The following is a 17,490-nucleotide window of genomic DNA, read 5'->3' on the forward strand; positions in this document are numbered from 1 at the left end:
TTCATGAGCTCAATTGATCTCAATTAGTGCTTCATGTCAATGGCCTAATGCAGGCTGGAGCCAGGCGAGATGATGTTGAAAGATGTGAAGAAGTTTGATTTGCTTTGGCAGCTGTCTTGAAATGGTCATGTACATGTGCAGTCATAGCCATCAAATTGCCATCAGAAAGGCCCAATTTCAATGATACTCGCAATCGAAACCACTGTTTGATGGACTCTTGCTCCGAAAATTATTTTGCACACGCGAGGGAGTTAGCCATATAAAATAGGCTGCCTCCCGTAGATTGCCTAACAAATTATAATGTCTTGAGTTCAGACACCGAGGAAGTCTCCTCTGTATTGCAACATGGGTAGAAGCGCATGTAACTCCAAGGAGGGATTCAACAAAGGGCCTTGGAGTGCCACTGAGGACAAGATCCTCAGTGACTACATCAAAACTCATGGAGAAGGGAGGTGGGGGAAGGTTCCTAAGAGAGCAGGTGCAAGCAAATTAGCAGACTAGTTGTATTTTCTCTTTGCATTTCTGAGCCTCCATCCAGAGGCCAAAATTTGGCCTGCCACACATCCTTAATAGCAAAGGACTCCTTTCTCTTTCTAGAGGCTCTTTAGTGTGTCACATAACCCCTGTTACCATTTGGAATTTAATTACAAGGCTATTAAATTTGCCATGCATCCCTTATAGCAATTAAGAGGACTAGTTGCTTCTTTTCTGCACTCCCATGTCTCATAGGCTAACTATTTTGATCAAGTCCACCGTATGTATAAAACTTCAACTACTTGTTTCAGTAAATTCGAGTTGTGAAATGATTTGGTTTCTGATTTCTTCACTTCCATTTCTTTCATGTTTAGGACTAAATCGGTGTGGAAGGAGCTGCCGGCTTCGATGGCTGAACTACCTTCGGCCAGATATCAAGAGGGGAAACATCTCCAAGAAGAGGAGGACCTCATCATCAGACTCCACAAGCTCCTAGGAAACAGGTATTATTATCCTTTTGCTCCATGGTATGAGATTCTACCCTTCTCTGTGATTCTTTTTCCCTTTAATTTTGCAGGTGGTCTCTGATAGCTGGGAGGCTGCCAGGCCGAACAGACAATGAAATCAAGAATTACTGGAACACAGTCCTAAAGAAGAAGGTGCAAGCTGGATCAGTCCCGTTAACAAAACTTGTGTGTTTGAACAAGGATGAAGAGAAAAAATCCAAGAACAAAACATCAGTTCAAGCACCATTTGAGAATCCAGGAGCAAACCAAGAAGAAGGCAATCAAAATGTTCATAAAACTGGACTCGAGTCGCTGGTGATCGAAGACTTGGCATCAGATGGTTCTCTGTTATCTCCTCAAGATTATGATCTATTGAACGCATGGACAGGTTTGGACACCGAGGATCTCTCCAAGCCTTGCCTTCTTGACTTTGAGTTCTTCCAGGTCCTTGGAGGAAACATCCAACAGGACATGAGAGATTGTGACATGAATAAGCTGTCTGTGTCTTCTGATGACAATGTCTCCTGTGGCAGGGTGTTTGAGAATTGGGTTGGGACTGACCACATCCAACCATATGGTAGTCTTGATCTTGGATCATTGGCTACGTTCTTCGAATCCGAACCATGAAATCTTGGGCTATCAAGCAACCGGGTTTGGTATTTTCTTTTCAGCTCTTTCACCAGCATTTGCTGTTAGATCTCAGTGCAACTCTTTCACTAGCTAGTACATATTGGGATAAAATTTCCTCGTCCTCTATCCAGGAACGTGGTCTGGTAGACCTGGATGTGTGCAAATAAACCTGTGCTTCGTCTGAGTATCATGTCTTATCAATGACTTTGTGGATGCTGGTCACATGTGCACGATTATTGCAGTCTCTATGACGACACATGATAACATGCGAAGAAAGTAACTGCTTTTTCTCAAAAAAAAGCAAGGTTAATTCGGAAAAAGAAGAGAGCTTCTGATTGAGGGTTGAAGGTAACTTGTAGAAGAACAAGTTCAAAGTAAAATAGTATTCTTATGATTCTGAATCAAAAGACTTTCCACCTAAGAAGAAAAAAAGGAAAGCTTACGACGAGAGCCTTCTTTTAGGATTTTAAATGTCAGTTGAAATTTCTGAACAACCAAAGGTATCTTTTGGCTTACTTTTAAAGTAAAGTAAAATTACAGAAATACCCCTCAACTTAGGATCTATTCTAGAGATATCCCTTCGATTTTTAAAAGCTCCAAATGGACCTTTCGAGTTTCCAAACGGGTCCTCCGGCTTTGCCGACCAGTGGATGACATTAGCTTGTTGTAATATATGACCAAAATATCTTCATCTTTTTTAAGGTGTAAATGAATGAAAAGGCCAAGAGTGCTTTAAGATATTTGTGATAGATGCATGACATACTAAATTTGGGATATAGCACAGTTATACTATTGAGAGATATAGTCACGATAATATGAAGCCAATTAATCATGTCTCAAATAATTAAAAATAAAATATTAAATTATCAGTTATTGAAAATCAAGTAAATATCGATTTAGAGCATCTAAATCTAAAATCAAATATTAAAATCTATATCTCAAAATTTATAAAATAATTAACTATAAATTTATAATCATCCAATAAAATAAATATAGCTATAAAATTTTCAAGCTTGCTAGTACATATCTCGAAACTTGAATCCTCTATCGTTTCTAGTAGTCTTACTCCTCTGAAAAAAGAGAACAAAAAAAAAAAAAAAAGATACAATGGCTCAATAAGTAAATCTATACTTTCTTACTAAAATAAGCATAAGTTTATATGTACATCAACAAATCATTTCATTATTATAAAATATTTTATAATAATAGTATAACCATATATAAATCAACCATGCTTTTGCATATGTTTAAATCATGCAAATTATATAAATAAAATTTTCAATACAAAATCATAAATCATACTGGTTTTTTAAATAAAGTTATAAATTATCTATCATTTTTGCCACATCATAATTCTTAATAATTTTTTTAGATTAAATGCTAAGACCACCTTATACGTGTGATAGGTTTGTAATCAAATCATGCTAACTACTATAAACCTCTGACGAGGGCCATATGTCAAGCTATTATAATCTGCTGGCAACGGGCATGTATCGAGCTATTGTAATCCACTGGCGAGAGCTATATATCAAGCTATTATAATATGCTAGTAGGACCAAACATAGCTTTCTAAGAGCATATAGTCATACTTCTTAAATCATATTTTCTTAAAATATATATTTTTATATTATAAATAATTAAATAAGTTAAAAGACATTCAATGACTTTATAAGGTTCATGGTCCATAAAGCGAAATAATTATGAAATAAGTATTTTTCTAATAACTATACAGTTTTTTTATAAATATGGAGTTAATAGTTTGTAAATAAACCATTAATATTCAAATATTCTTAAAATCATACTTTTCATGACAATACTTGATTTGCATGATATGATATGCTTGATCTTTAATTTAAGAAAATATAGAACCATCAATGTCAAATATTTTTTTTATATTTCATAAAGTCTTAAGTATTGAAAACATTAAGTAATTCGAAGTAAACAATATCAGCGTTACTTATCTCATCTGCTTTAAACCTTCAAAATTCAATTATGCGAATCACTTAAATTTATTCAAAATAATTAGCATCCATCGTCAATAATATCAAAACTTAAGGAAACTGAGAATGAGATAAATGATCCAATTTGGGTATTGCAAGATGTATGCTTCGTATTCAAATCAAGATAGAGAAAGGATAGGATTGGCCAGATAGTGATATCCGATTAACCAAGTCGATTCAAACAAGATAAACATAACTAGTCATCATCAATTATGACTTACATAATTCAACAAGAATCAGTGGTAACTAGATTTCAGATATATCCAGTAAGGACTGAGGTGGGGTTAACATATTATATAGATATCAAAATAGTTTCAAACTTCTTTTAGGAAGATCATCTTAGGTTTTTAGTAGAAAAGCACAGAATCCTCTACAAGGGTCCATGGATTAGATAAAGAGAGAAAAAGGGAGTAGAGAGTGAATCCATAGAATGAAGGAGAGAGAGATAACTCTTCTCTCTCTTCCCCATTTTTTTTTATTTTTCATTGTTTCTTTTTCTTCTTCTTCTTTTTTCTTCTTACTTTCTTCTTCAATTGAATAAGGGAGAAAAGTGGGTGCCATGGATGTGATCTGACGGCATAGCCAAAGGTTCGACGATGGGTGGTGATGCTCACCAATAGTGGGCCATGATAGACAGCTATCGGCGAGGATTGACCTATAAGAAATAAGGAAAAAAAGTCAGAAAATAAGGGATCTGAGCCTCTTTCTTCAATTTACTTGTGGGCCACTTGCCAGCGGCCACAAACTTTATCATGAAGGGTCTTAGGGTGGTTGGGAGACCAGATGAAGGGATTCAGTGACAAGGGACAGCAGCTTTGGTGTTCGAAAAAAGAGAAAATAAGTGCCAAAAAAAAGGGGATCTGATAGTGATCTCTTCTTTGATCAATTTTTCATGAAACTAACGATCGATGATGGTGGCTAAGACTATAGGAAGGAAGGGAGCGGAGAAAAGTGGGGAGATCCAGACTTATCTTGGGCTCCAATGGCATTTCTGACCTTGATTTCCAATGGCTATAGGTATAGGAAAGTTGGGCAAAATAGGGAGAAAGACCTGGGGTTTTGGCCCTAAGTCTTTGATTCCTACTTGGAATCATCAAAGAAGAAGACTCCCAATTTCTTCCAAATCTTTCATTTTCTTTTGGGGGGGGGGAAGGATGGATATCAGCCTTGATGATGGGCTATGGAGCAGGCCATCACAAGATGATCTATATCTATGGGCCATATACTAAGGATGCTTTGAGATCTATGTAGATGGATGAATGGATAGGTTCGATATGCTACGAGATTTGCATGATGAGCGATCTTTAAGTAGGGGTCATATACTAAGGATACTTTAAGATCTATACAAGCGAATGAATGGAGAGGTTTGGAGTGCTTGAGATCTATGTGGTAGATGATTTCTTTGCTATAAGCCTTATACTAAGGGTATTTTGAGATTTGTGCTAGTAGATAAATGAAGGGGTTCCAAGAGTTTTGAGATCTACAGGATGGCTGATCCTTAACTAAGCTCTATATATTAAGAATGCTTTGAGATATATGCAAATGGATGAATGATGGTATTTGGAGTGCTTTGAGAATCCTTAACTATGAGCTATTTACTAAGAATACTTTGAGGTCTATGCAGGAATATGAATGAAGGTGTTTAAAGTACTTTGAGATTTGTGTGATAGGTGATCCTTAACTATGGATCATATATTAAGACTTTTTAGGATCTTATTAGGACTTCATTCCATAATTAATTGAAATGAAGGTTATTTTGGTCATAATATTCTGCTACTATGTGATGGTTATTTGATACCGTTTTGTTAATGGAGAAAAATGACATCACTAGTTTGGAATTGTTACCATAAGGCTCTAGTGGAGTACTAATGTGGCTGGAGCTCGACATCGATCGAGATCTGTGACATTAGAAAATACCTATAGAGAAAGTCCACACTTATCGGGTGTGTTCCAGTAGAAGACCCTCCGATGTTTAAATTAGTCAGAGCTTTGAAAATAATGGAAAGAAAAGATAGTAAGGACGGAGCAAGAGCTCCTCTATGTTTATTGGTGTTCTTACTTGCCTTTTTTTACTTCTACTTGCTTCTTGTTTACCTTAGATTCTCCTTCGTAGCTCTTTTATCAGAGGTTGAGCCGTAGGCTACTAGCCAGAATCTATTTATTAAGCCTAGCTCTGCAAGTGGTTAGGCCATGTTCTGACCTTTATCGTAGGAGGAATCTCTCCCACTCCTCTATATCGAGGCTATTAGTCATGAGTGTCAAGTGCAAGTTTCTTTGATGCAGCTGGCCGTATGGATGGTGTCTGGGTTCACAACTGGTATAACCTCACCACATATGCCCTCCACTTCCAAGTTCAAAGTAACTTTTGAGCTTCGAACAAAGGAATGAGTGCCTTGATAGCTGGACCACTGACTTGATTCCTTCTTAGCGTATCTATATTATTGTCCTTGGAAAAGATTCTCAAAAATTTAAGGAGGCATCATTCCATAATTCACACCGCCTTTATTAGGAATGGAGCTCGAGGAGTCACAAAATGATGTTCTTGAGAGAGAATATTCGGATACTGTTCTTAGACTCACCTTGGACCCACCATGTGATGAGTCAAGGTAAGTTTCGAACCATACTTTGTGAGTTGTCCCATGTAGTTTGATCGAATAAGGGTGTGATAAAGGGCCGCATGGTCCACTACTTTAGAGCTGGCCAAGTGGCATAATTTGATGATTTGATGAGTCGATCCTCATTATTGGTGGCATATATAAATGATCCACACATTTGATGGGGTTTCCTATCATTTGATTGGTAGTTGCTCTCTTGTTGCTATAGTTGTCAGAGAAAGATTCTCTTTTCTTCATCAAATCATCATGAAGCCATTGTTGTCAGTCGTTAAGTCGGCTGTGAAGAGAAAGATGAGCTCCTCCCATGGAGAGTCTTCATCTAAAAGGATGAGGAGTGCCCTACCCAAATTTTCAATTTCTGACTCATGGGGTCCTTGGTGGGGACTAGGTCGGTCATGGCCATGAGGCTGCATGTTGTAGCATTGGGGTTGTTTCAGTCTCTTACTTCATTGGGCTGGCCCCATCTCCCTTTAGAGGGTCGGCGAGATTCAAGGTGATCCTCATCTATCCGAGAGCACCCTGAGGTTTATCGAGGCTGTGATGGAGGTTCCCGCTAAGGCTAGGCTCGAATGATTCAAGGAGTATAAAGCCTCAGTAGACTTTAATGATGAACTCATTGAGGCATCTTCGGCTGGGTTCATCCAAGTCTTCGAGAATTATAAGACACATATGAAGAAGATGGTTGGAAGCTGGATCTAACATGCCTCCACCCTAGCAATAGTGATGAGGAGGTAGGAGCATTTTCTTTGGATGAAGACTAGGTCTTCATCTTTTTGTATTTGTTTTTGGTGCCTTCACCTTGGTGAAGTTCTGTAATAAAATTTTTGATTAATGAAAAATATATTTCAACATGTTTTACCTTTCAGTCAAAGCTTTTGCTTCTCTATGATGTTGATATGGTTGGCTCTTAGCCTTGATTAAGGGCTCGGATGGATCAGACAGGTTAGCCAGATTAATTCTTGCTTGAGCCGAAAACTCTCTTGACATTGTCCAAAGCTTCTGCTTCATCCACATATAATGAATGCACTTCTAAAGTCTCAGGCTCGTGTGCGTGCCAAGCATCGAATGCTGACTGCCACTGTGCTGCTCTCACAAATCAGAGAAGATAATTTGTCCTGATATTGGGAGCCATATGGTTCGGAGATCTAATGCTAGTATCTACTTTCTAGGAAGTGCAGCTTCTAAGGTCTTTGAGATGGTGATATTTATCACATAGCTAGAGGGATATTTGAATTCACTTGAGCCTGCCCCTTCTATAAAGAAGAGCTCTACTAGCTAGAGCTAGTATTGCCTTGGTTGTTTTCTTTAATATTGTGGTGGAGCTATCTTATTTGGTGCTAGAGGGTCACTGGCATTTTTCTCCATTTTGGAAGACCTTTTTCCCCTCGGTTAGTCACTGTATGCTTTGAGGGAGTGCTTCAATGGGCATCTCATTTTAGCATGAGAGTTATTGAAAAATTCCACTACTCCCGTTGAGGGTTGCAGAGGCAGCCATCTGAGCTTTTTGATGCCTTGTCCTCCATAGTTTAGTCTGGACATTTTTAGAGGGCTTGCTTCTTCTCTTGCCTAAAATGCTTTCTAGCCTTCCTTAGAGATGCATCATAAATATGAGTAGAATTCTGAAAGGGAAGTGCCCACACCATCACCGATGCCCTTTTAGGAAAATCAATGAGTGTCACCGATTGAGGAGTCTTATGCTCTCCATCAGAGATCATGTCATCCTGATGCCTAGCTCGCACTCCAAGGGCGTCGGTCAGCCGCTTTTTATTCCTTCTTCCTTCTTTGTTGTAATAAGCTTTGCTCAATTGAAATATAACAAGATTCTCTAGAATGTACATGAACTTTCTGAATAAAGCATTTCTTTTACCGAGACTCTTTTTGGTGTATAATCTAGGACTTCTCTTATTTCTTTAGGATGAGTCGACTGTTCTGCAATAGTCATTGCTGGCTTCCACTGGCAATGTGAAATCTCTAGGAGATTGATCTCTATGGGCTACAGTGGGCCATCCATGACTACAGTAGGCTACGTTGACAACAACAATAGATTGTCTCAGCTATAGTGTGCCTGTGACTATAGTCGGCCATATTGATGGCTACAGTGGGCCATCTCAGCTATAATGGATCGTGTGATTATAGTGGGCTATGTTAACAGCTATAGTGGGCCACGTTGATAGCTACAGTGGATTGTCTCAACTATAATTGGCCACTCATAGTTATAGTGGGCCACGTTGACAGCTCAGTGGGGCATCTTGGCTATAATAGGTTGTGTGCTACAGTGGATCATGCTGATGGCTATAATAGGTGTGTAGCTATAGTGGGTCATGTTGATAGCTAGAATGGACCGTCTCGACTATAGTGGGTTGTGTGGTTGCAGTGGACTATCCATGGCTATAGTCTATCATGTTGACGACTATAATGGACCATCTCGACTACAGTAGGCCGTATGGCCATAGTGGGCCACCCATGACTACAATGTTAGATGTGTGCCTAGATGCAGATTGGTTGACACATTCCTGTACAAATGTAAGGACAAATTTATAATTTTGACTATAAATAATAAAAAGATTATTCTACTATCAATTGTGTACATTATGTCTGTGATACATTCTTTGAGTTAGTAGGAATGTTAATTCATATTTTCAAGAGTTAAAAATTTAAGGCATGAATTTATATAACTAACTCATAAACAGCTCCTGACCATAGGATCATCACAGGATGGTGATCGATCTGTAAGGTTGGTGTACGATCACTTTCTTAGGATAGATGTGTCTTGAGTCTATGGTGTAGAGATATCAGAGCGAGAGTACAGGTATTCATTGAGAACGAGAGTACTGAGAGTGACCACCTCAAGCAGTCATAAGAAAATTACCTTCTCGTTGATGACTAGCTCGATGCTGCAGCTGTGTGTCTAGTTCTTTGACCTGAGGTGCATCGACAGTTCACCTTGAGTGTGTTATAGTTTGACTACACCATAACTTGATCTTCTAGTCATTCAAACTCTGAGGTGTATGTTGGCTGTAGCATATTCATTGTAAAAATCAGATTGCACCAAGATGGGATCTATCAATTCGGTAGATAAAAGAAGTAGTCCTATGATGATCGAAAGATTGAGTCCTTAAGCCCATGGCTATGGCAGAGTGAAATAATGGAAAAGATTTTTCATTAAGGTTTCACATCGGATTTGGATCGATCGATTGCTTCATATGACTGATATTGGGTTTGACGAGTTCACCTTAACCCTAATTCAGTCGGAACTCATGATAGAAGAACTCAATCACACAGGTAGCTGCACCGAGAGGTTCGTCTTCATTTCTGATGGATTGCCACCATATACTGCTAGGTGTCACTGATGAATTTTGAAAGTAATTAGAATGATCTTGATGATCGATCATTCTAATTGTCTGAATCAGAAGAGTTCTAGTCCATCGAAAGGAGTTTCGATGATGTCGATGATGAGATCACGACATGTCTCATTACCATACGAAAATGAATCTACTGGATCACACAAATAAGAGTTAGGGTTGGATGTCATCAATTGAGCTAGCTCAGTTTGATTAATTTGGATTAGATCCAATTAGGTTCAAGAAAATCGTGTTAGCACATGATTGAGCCTAACTTTCTCCTCGTGCAATCTTTTCTATCTCGACTGAGCAAATGTGATTTGAATCACCCAAAGAACTTTAAAAGATTTTTCTCAGTCTGACTGGAGCCAGTCCAGCTTAAAAAAATTTATCTTAATTCATGAGATGAATTTAAGACAACACCTACCATTTTCGTTTTAGGACATCGGTCAAATATTGACTTATGGATCTTGAACTGAAGGCCACTTGGAAGAGGTCATTAGAAATTTTTGTGGAGTATCACCTACTAAATTGGGCTCAAAGTGGGTGCAAAATCAGATATGGCATGCACCCAAGTGGATAAGGATAGAGTCCCATGAGATGAGGACTCTGATCCCTTGATCAACTTGGACTGTGGGGCGCCAATCTCACTGTGCTTATCCATTGTTGGTGCTAACAGTAGGAGAGATTGTGGGATTCTTATCTGATATGATCAGATGATATCACTCCATCAATCAATTTTTTTCAAAATTAATTAAAATTTTTTGATTGGTCGAATGATGTGGCACTGCATGGCACAGCAGGATCTATTTAAACCCTGTCTGCGCCTGGTGTTTAGAGAATTTGCTCAATATCCAGCAAAAGCCTAATATCCCTTCACTTCTCTATGCCCTCTCTGGTTCTCTCTCTTCCCTCTTCATTTCTAAGAAGTTGGGCATTCATCTGGTGCTTGTCCAAGCGTGGTGGCTCCCTGATCAGAAGGCTGCAGGGATTTATCGAAAAGCTGCTGCTCCAGCTTCAGAAGATCTTTTGAAGATCTTCCAGATCAGATTCAGATTTGATTTTTAGAGCAGAGATTCACAAGGAGAAGACAATCCAGATCCTACTCGAGTAGATATCGGTAGAGGCCAAGCGACTGCGTGGCTATTTTTGAACCTCGGATATTGCTGCGATCATCTACAGGGTAATCTAGTTACCCTAGAGGTATTTCTCTAATCCTCAAATTTTAGATTTAATTTTAGATTAAATATGAGATAATAAGAATCAAATCTAATAGATCTTAGATTTAAAATATCATAGGATAATTTTTTTTTAAATATTCTGTCCCAGATCTCATTAGATCTGGAAGATCCTATAAGAAAAAAAATGATTTTTTTTTCAATTGGTATCAGAGCCAAGTTGATGGTTCTATTTCAGATCTAATTTAGATCTAATTTTTATTTTTATTTATCTGATATTAATGAATTTTAGATATCACATCAGATGTAATTGGATCTAAAATCAAAAAATTTAAAATTAAATCTAAGTAGATCTAACATGTATGAGATGCATGACTAGACTAGGAATAGTTTAAACTATGAATAGTCTTGAAGTTTTATATTTTAATGTGATTAAAATATAAATTAGATCTAATTTATTCTCTAATTTTTTGATATTATAAATATTATATTTAGATCAAAAAATAAAAAATAAAATTTAATTAATTCATAAGATTGATCTGCTGCATGTCTAGACTAGTTGTAGAATTATTCTAGTAACTGTCTAGAATAGATTTTATATTGAATAGTTCAATTTAAATCTTATTTTTCAGATGTTACATGTGATGTATCAGATCTGCAAGCATGTTAATTAGATCAAATTTTAATACATGAGATGTATGCAAAGCATGTATAAGTTAGATCTGAAATTATATATGTGATATGTAACTTAGATCTAACTAGTTTTGTAGTTAAATTAATATTTCTGATTAAGGTTTCCTCATGGTCGTCTGGTCATAAGAATAAAGTAGAATTTAAGACCCTCTCCTCCTATTCAATGGGATATTCTTATGGTGTGTAGGGGTGCTGCGCGTTCATCCTTAATCAGAATCAAACTTACTTTTCTACAAAACTCTAGATCCTGAAATCTTAGGATTTATTTTACATATTTTATTTATGAACTCAAGACTTAATTAATGAATTAGGCTTATGAAATTAAATTAGATCTAAAATTAAAAATTTCAGATCTAAGTCATTTTCATAAAATTAGATTCGGACTTGGGTAGCTTAATTAGGTCTAGCGGTTGATCAAACCGAATCAAAAGTTGGTTAGGTGGGATCATGAAAGCTAATAATTGACCAGCCTAATAGGATTAAGTCTAGGTTAAGGTCGAATCACATTTAGATGTAACTCGATCAAGTTAAGACCTAATTTGGCTCAGTGGTTAGAGCCTAGATTGTAGACTAATCCAATTGGTTCTGGTTCGATAATTTGGTGTCTAAGATAAGTTGGACAGATACGATCGACTGGTTTTTAATTGAGAGCTACTCGACTCGAATGCGTTCTTGTCAAGTTAATGGCATATCCCTCCCACCGATCTCACTAATCTGGCCATATGTGTCGATCCAGTTCTGATTTGAGATGGCTAACAATTTGAGCTAACCCATGTCACTAGGTTAGTCATAATTGTTATGACTATGTCCAGTCAAATTTAATAAGACCTAAATCAAATCTCTCTAAGAAAATATTAAGTCTAGGGTCTTTCACCATTGTGGATGTGCGGGCCCTTTCTGGGGTTGATTATTCTCGACTGGTTACAGTGGCTCAGTTACATCGAAAAGACGCAACCGTGTCCATTAGACATTGAATGATACCGATTAGAGGATGGGTTGTGCTCAATATTTTGGATACAGTGAGGGATCCAATCAGGAATCTAATTCGTACAAATGGTGGGTCTGACTTAACTAAGGATTGGAGCAATATTCCGAGCATGGTGAGCTTCATGAATTAGAGACCAAGTTTTGGGTGCACCATGATTAGAGAATCATTGGACAAGAGTTATCCACTCATCAGTTGATTCATCACCAATAACTGTTAGATAAGGTGGTGAGCCAGTCGGTGAGACCGCACCACCACTAGAAATCACTAATCACGGAGATTTTCACATCTCTACCTAGGAAGTGTAGGGATTGAGAAAATAGTGAGAGCTTAATTTATTTAAAAATAAAATTTTTAAATAAATTGATTAAGTCTGATTACAAAATCTAACCAGAAACTCTTAACTCTCTACAGAAAACATGTTTGGGTCTAACCCCCTGACCAAAATACTAGACATCCACAGATTGACTGGATCAAATTTCAAGGACTGGTTGAGAAACTACAGAATTATTCTGAATTTTGAGAAACTGACTCATGTCTTGGATCAGGACCCACCTGTCATGCCAGCACGTCCGACTGCTGAACAGAGAGCGTCTTTGAAAAAGTGGACGGATGACAATAATAAAGCCAGATACTACATGTTGGGTGCCATGTCTGATGACTTGCAATGCCAGCATGAGAACATTATGACTATCCATCAAATGTTGGCTCACCTACAAGAGTTGTTTGATGAATAAAATCGCGCAGCCAAGTATCAAGTCTGCCAAAGATTTTTTAAGGCTAAAATGCATGATGGGCAGTCAGTCCAAGATCATTATTTGACAATGATAAAGGACCTTGAGGAGCTTGAGAAGCTCGATGTCATCTTAGACAGAGATTTTCAGATTAATGTGATCCTTCAGTTCTCGTCTGATGCATATGGTCAGTTCATCATGAACTTTCATATACATAAGATGCAGTATACCTTGGTTGAGTTAATGAACATGTTGGTTACAGCTAAGCTTTCTTTGAAGAGTTCAAAAGGCTCAGTCCTTACTGTGGAGCAGACTTCTTCCAAGAGAAAGTCTTTTGGAAAGAAGAGAAAGTCTGCGAAGAAGCAGAAGATGAATGGAAAAAGAAAGAAGATGGAACCGAAGAAGAAGGCTGTTGAAAAAAAAAATATTTCCACTGTAATTTAGACGGCCATTGGAAACGGATCTGTCCTCAGTACCTGGCCACCCTGAAGAACAAGAAGGATGGTTCTTCTGGAGGTATGCTCGTTATAGAATCTAATCTTACAGTTTCCTCTGCATCCAGTTGGGTACTTGACTCTGATTCTAGTGCTCATTTGTGCACTTCTATACAGGATCTTGAGGAGAGTAGGAGGATGAGGGATGGGGATATGATCCTACGTATCGAGAACGGAGCAAGAGTTGCTGCTATGGCCGTGGAAATCTACCATCTACGATTATCATTAGGATTAGATTTAGTTCTTAGAGACTGTTATTATGTGCCTGCAGCAAGCAGAAATTTGATTTCTGTTTCATGTTTAGCACAAGAAGGCTATGTGATTAGCTTTCATAAGGACCATTGTAACATATTTTATGAAAATAATAAAGTTATAAATAGTTTTCTTATTAATGATCTCTATCAGCTACATATTGATGTATCTGTATTTAATATCGAAAAAAATGTGAATGCCATAGGAATTAAAAGGCCTAGAGATAGTCTAAATAATAGGTATCTGTGGCATCTAAAGCTAGATCATATAGTGGAAGACAGGGTTAACAAATTGAAGAAATCCAAGCTATTGAGTCCATTGACTTTCGAGTCATATCCAGTTTGTGAATCATGCCTTCAAGGCAAAATGACCAAGCTCTCTTTTGTGGGACATGGAGAAAGGGCCACAGACCTACTTGCCCTAGTACATACGGATGTGTGCAGCCCATTTGATGTGCCGGTCAGAGGCAATTATATCTACTTCATTACCTTCATCGATGATATGTCTAGGTATGGGTATGTATTTTAATAAAACACATGTCTGAAGCCTTTGAAAAGTTCAAAGAATTCATACATGAAGTAGAAAAACAAACAGGAAAGCCCATTAAGATTCTTCGATCAGATCGAGGAGGTGAATACCTTAGTTGGGAGTTCCTACACTATCTTAAGGATAATGGCATAGTCTCTCAATGGACTCCACCTGGAATGCCACAACTCAACGGAGTTTCAGAACGAGGAATCGGACCCTATTAGATATGGTCCGTTCCATGATAAGCTTCACGGACCTCCCTGAGTTTCTTTGGGGATATCGTCTCATGACAGTAATATATGTATTGAATAGGGTTTTCTCTAAAATTATTTCTACCACACCGTATGAGATATGGCATGGTAAGAAGCCAAGTCTGAGTCATCTCAGAATTTGAGGTTGTCCGGCTCATGTCAAGAGACAGCAGGCGGATAAGTTAGAGTTCAGATCTTTTAGAGCTCGATTTATAGGATATCCTAAAGAGTCATTAGGATACTATTTCTATATTTTGGAAGACTACAATGTGATTGTGAATCGATATGCTATTTTTTTTGAAAAACAGTTTATTCAAGATAGTGGCATCGAAAGAATAATTAAGCTCAAGGAGAATATCTCCCAAGAGCAACGAGCTAAAGAACCTGAGGAACCAAATCAATTAGAACCAGTCCTAACACAACCTCTTCCACCTCGAAGATCGACTAAATTTTTTATCCTCCTGAAAGGTACTTAGGTACTATACAAGAGGAAGTAGAGAAAATATTCCTCACAAAAATGGGGCTCATGGTGATGACCCCAAGACTTATGACGAGGTGATATCAGATATCGACTCTGAAAATAGTTAAAGGCAATGAGATCAGAAATTGACTCGATGCACTCAAACCAAGTCTGGACCTTGATAGATCCACCTGAAGGTATTGTACTTATTAGGTGTAAATGGATCTTCAAGAGAAAGATAGGTGCAGATGGGAATGTGGAGACATTCAAGGCTAGGCTCATAGCGAAAGGTTATAGTCAGCACGAAGGTATTGACTATCAGGATACCTTCTCGTCCGTAGCCATGCTAAAATCTATCCGCATATTGCTTGCTGTTGCAGTCTATTTCGATTATGAAATATGACAGATGGATATGAAAATGGCATTCTTAAATAGATATTTTGAGAAAATATCTATATAGAACAGTCGTTTGATTTCACATCCAGTGATGATGATCACAAGGTCTGCAAGCTGTAAAGGTCCATTTATGGACTTAAGCAAGCATCTCGGAGCTGGAATACTCGTTTCAATGATGTGATTAAAATATTTGATTTCATCAAGAACGAGGAGGAACTATGTGTGTTCAAGAAGGTCAGTGGGAGCGCAGTTGTCTTCCTCGTACTGTATGTAGATGACATCCTCCTAATTGGAAATGATATTTTATGTTGATCTCAGTCAAAATATGGTTGTCTAAGGAGTTCTCTATGAAAGATCTAGGAGAAGCATCCTTTATATTGGGTATTAAGTCTATAGATATAGACCAAATAGGATGCTGGGACTTTCACAGAAGATGTACATAGAGGAGGTGCTAAAAAGTTTAGTATAGAAAACTCCAAAAGAGGTTTAGTACCTTTTAGACATGGCATTCATCTCTCCAAGAAGATGTGCCCTAGCACACCTGAGGAGATTTAACGCATGAGCAAGATCCCTTATGCTTCTGCAATAGGGAGCCTCATGTATGCCATGCTATGTACACGACCTGATATAGCCCATGCTGTGAGTGTCACAAGCAGATATCAGTCGAATCCAGACGAAGAGCACTGGACTTCTGTGAAATGTATCCTTAAGTACTTGAGAAGGACTAAGGATATGTTTCTAGTCTTTGGGAATGGAGAACTCCAAGTTCAGAGATTTACAGACTCAGACTTTATGTCTGATATAGATGATCGAAAGTCAACATCTGGGAGTCTGTTCATTTGCAATGGTGGTGCAGTTAGCTAAAAGAGTTCCAAGCAGACGGTGATTGCTAATTCCACCATAGAGGCAGAGTATATTGCTGCATCGAAAGATGCAAAGGAGGCATTCTGGTACAAGAAGTTTACCGCAGAGCTTGGAGTGATGTCATCAGATGCCATCCCTCTTTATTACGACAATAATGAGCCATAGCTCTAGCTAAGAAGCCAAGATCTCACCAGAAGTCCAAGCATATCGAGCGGCGATTCCATCTGATCTGTGATTACCTCAAAAAAGGTTATGTCGAGGTTAAGAGAGTCGACTCCACAGACAATATGGCAGACCCACTGACAAAGCCATTAGGCTAGCAGAAAATCGAAGCCTACTTGAAAAAATGGGACTTAGATATGTAGCAAATTGGCATTAGGTCAAGTGAGAGTTTGTTAGATGTGTGCCCTAGATGTCAGATTGGCTGAACATTCATGTACAAATGTAAGGACAAATTTATAATTTTGACTATAAATGAATAAAAGGATTATTCTACTATCACATTATGTACATTATGTCTGTGATACATCCTTTGAGTTAGTAGGAATGTTAATTCATATTTTCAAGAGTTAAAAATTTAAGGCATGAATTTACATAACTAACTCATAAACAGCTCCTGACAATAGGATCATCACGAGAATGGTGATCGATCCGAAAGGTTGGTGTACGATCGCTTCTTTAGGATAGATATGTCTTGAGTCTATGGTGTAGAGACATCGAAGTGAGAGTATAGATATTCGTTGAGAATGAAAGTACTGAGGTGACCACCTCGAGCAGTCATAAAGAAATCTACCTTCTCATCGATGACTAGCTGATGTTGCAGCTGTGTGTCTAGTTCTTTGACCTGAAGTGCATCGACAGTTCACCTTGAGTGTGTTATAGTTTGACTATACCATAACTTGGTATCCTAGCCATTCAAAATTCTGAGGTGTATGTTGGCTGTAGCATATTCATTGTAGGAACCAGATCGCACCAAGATGGATCTATCAACTTCGGTAGATAAGAGGAGTAGTCCTATGATGATCGAAAGATTGAGTCCTTAAGCCCATGGCCATGGTAGAGTGAAATAATGGAAAAGAGTTTTTCATT

General features: G+C 38.0%; 1 pseudogene; it reads left to right on the plus strand.

Moving 5' to 3' along the window:
* The first annotated feature begins 284 nt into the window (after nt 1–284).
* LOC105041867 (transcription factor MYB123-like) lies at nt 285–2,281 on the plus strand (annotated as a pseudogene).
* The last annotated feature ends 15,209 nt before the right edge of the window (nt 2,282–17,490 follow it).

The sequence above is a fragment of the Elaeis guineensis genome, chromosome 3, assembly GCF_000442705.2.
Source record: "Elaeis guineensis isolate ETL-2024a chromosome 3, EG11, whole genome shotgun sequence".
NCBI lineage: Eukaryota > Viridiplantae > Streptophyta > Magnoliopsida > Arecales > Arecaceae > Elaeis > Elaeis guineensis.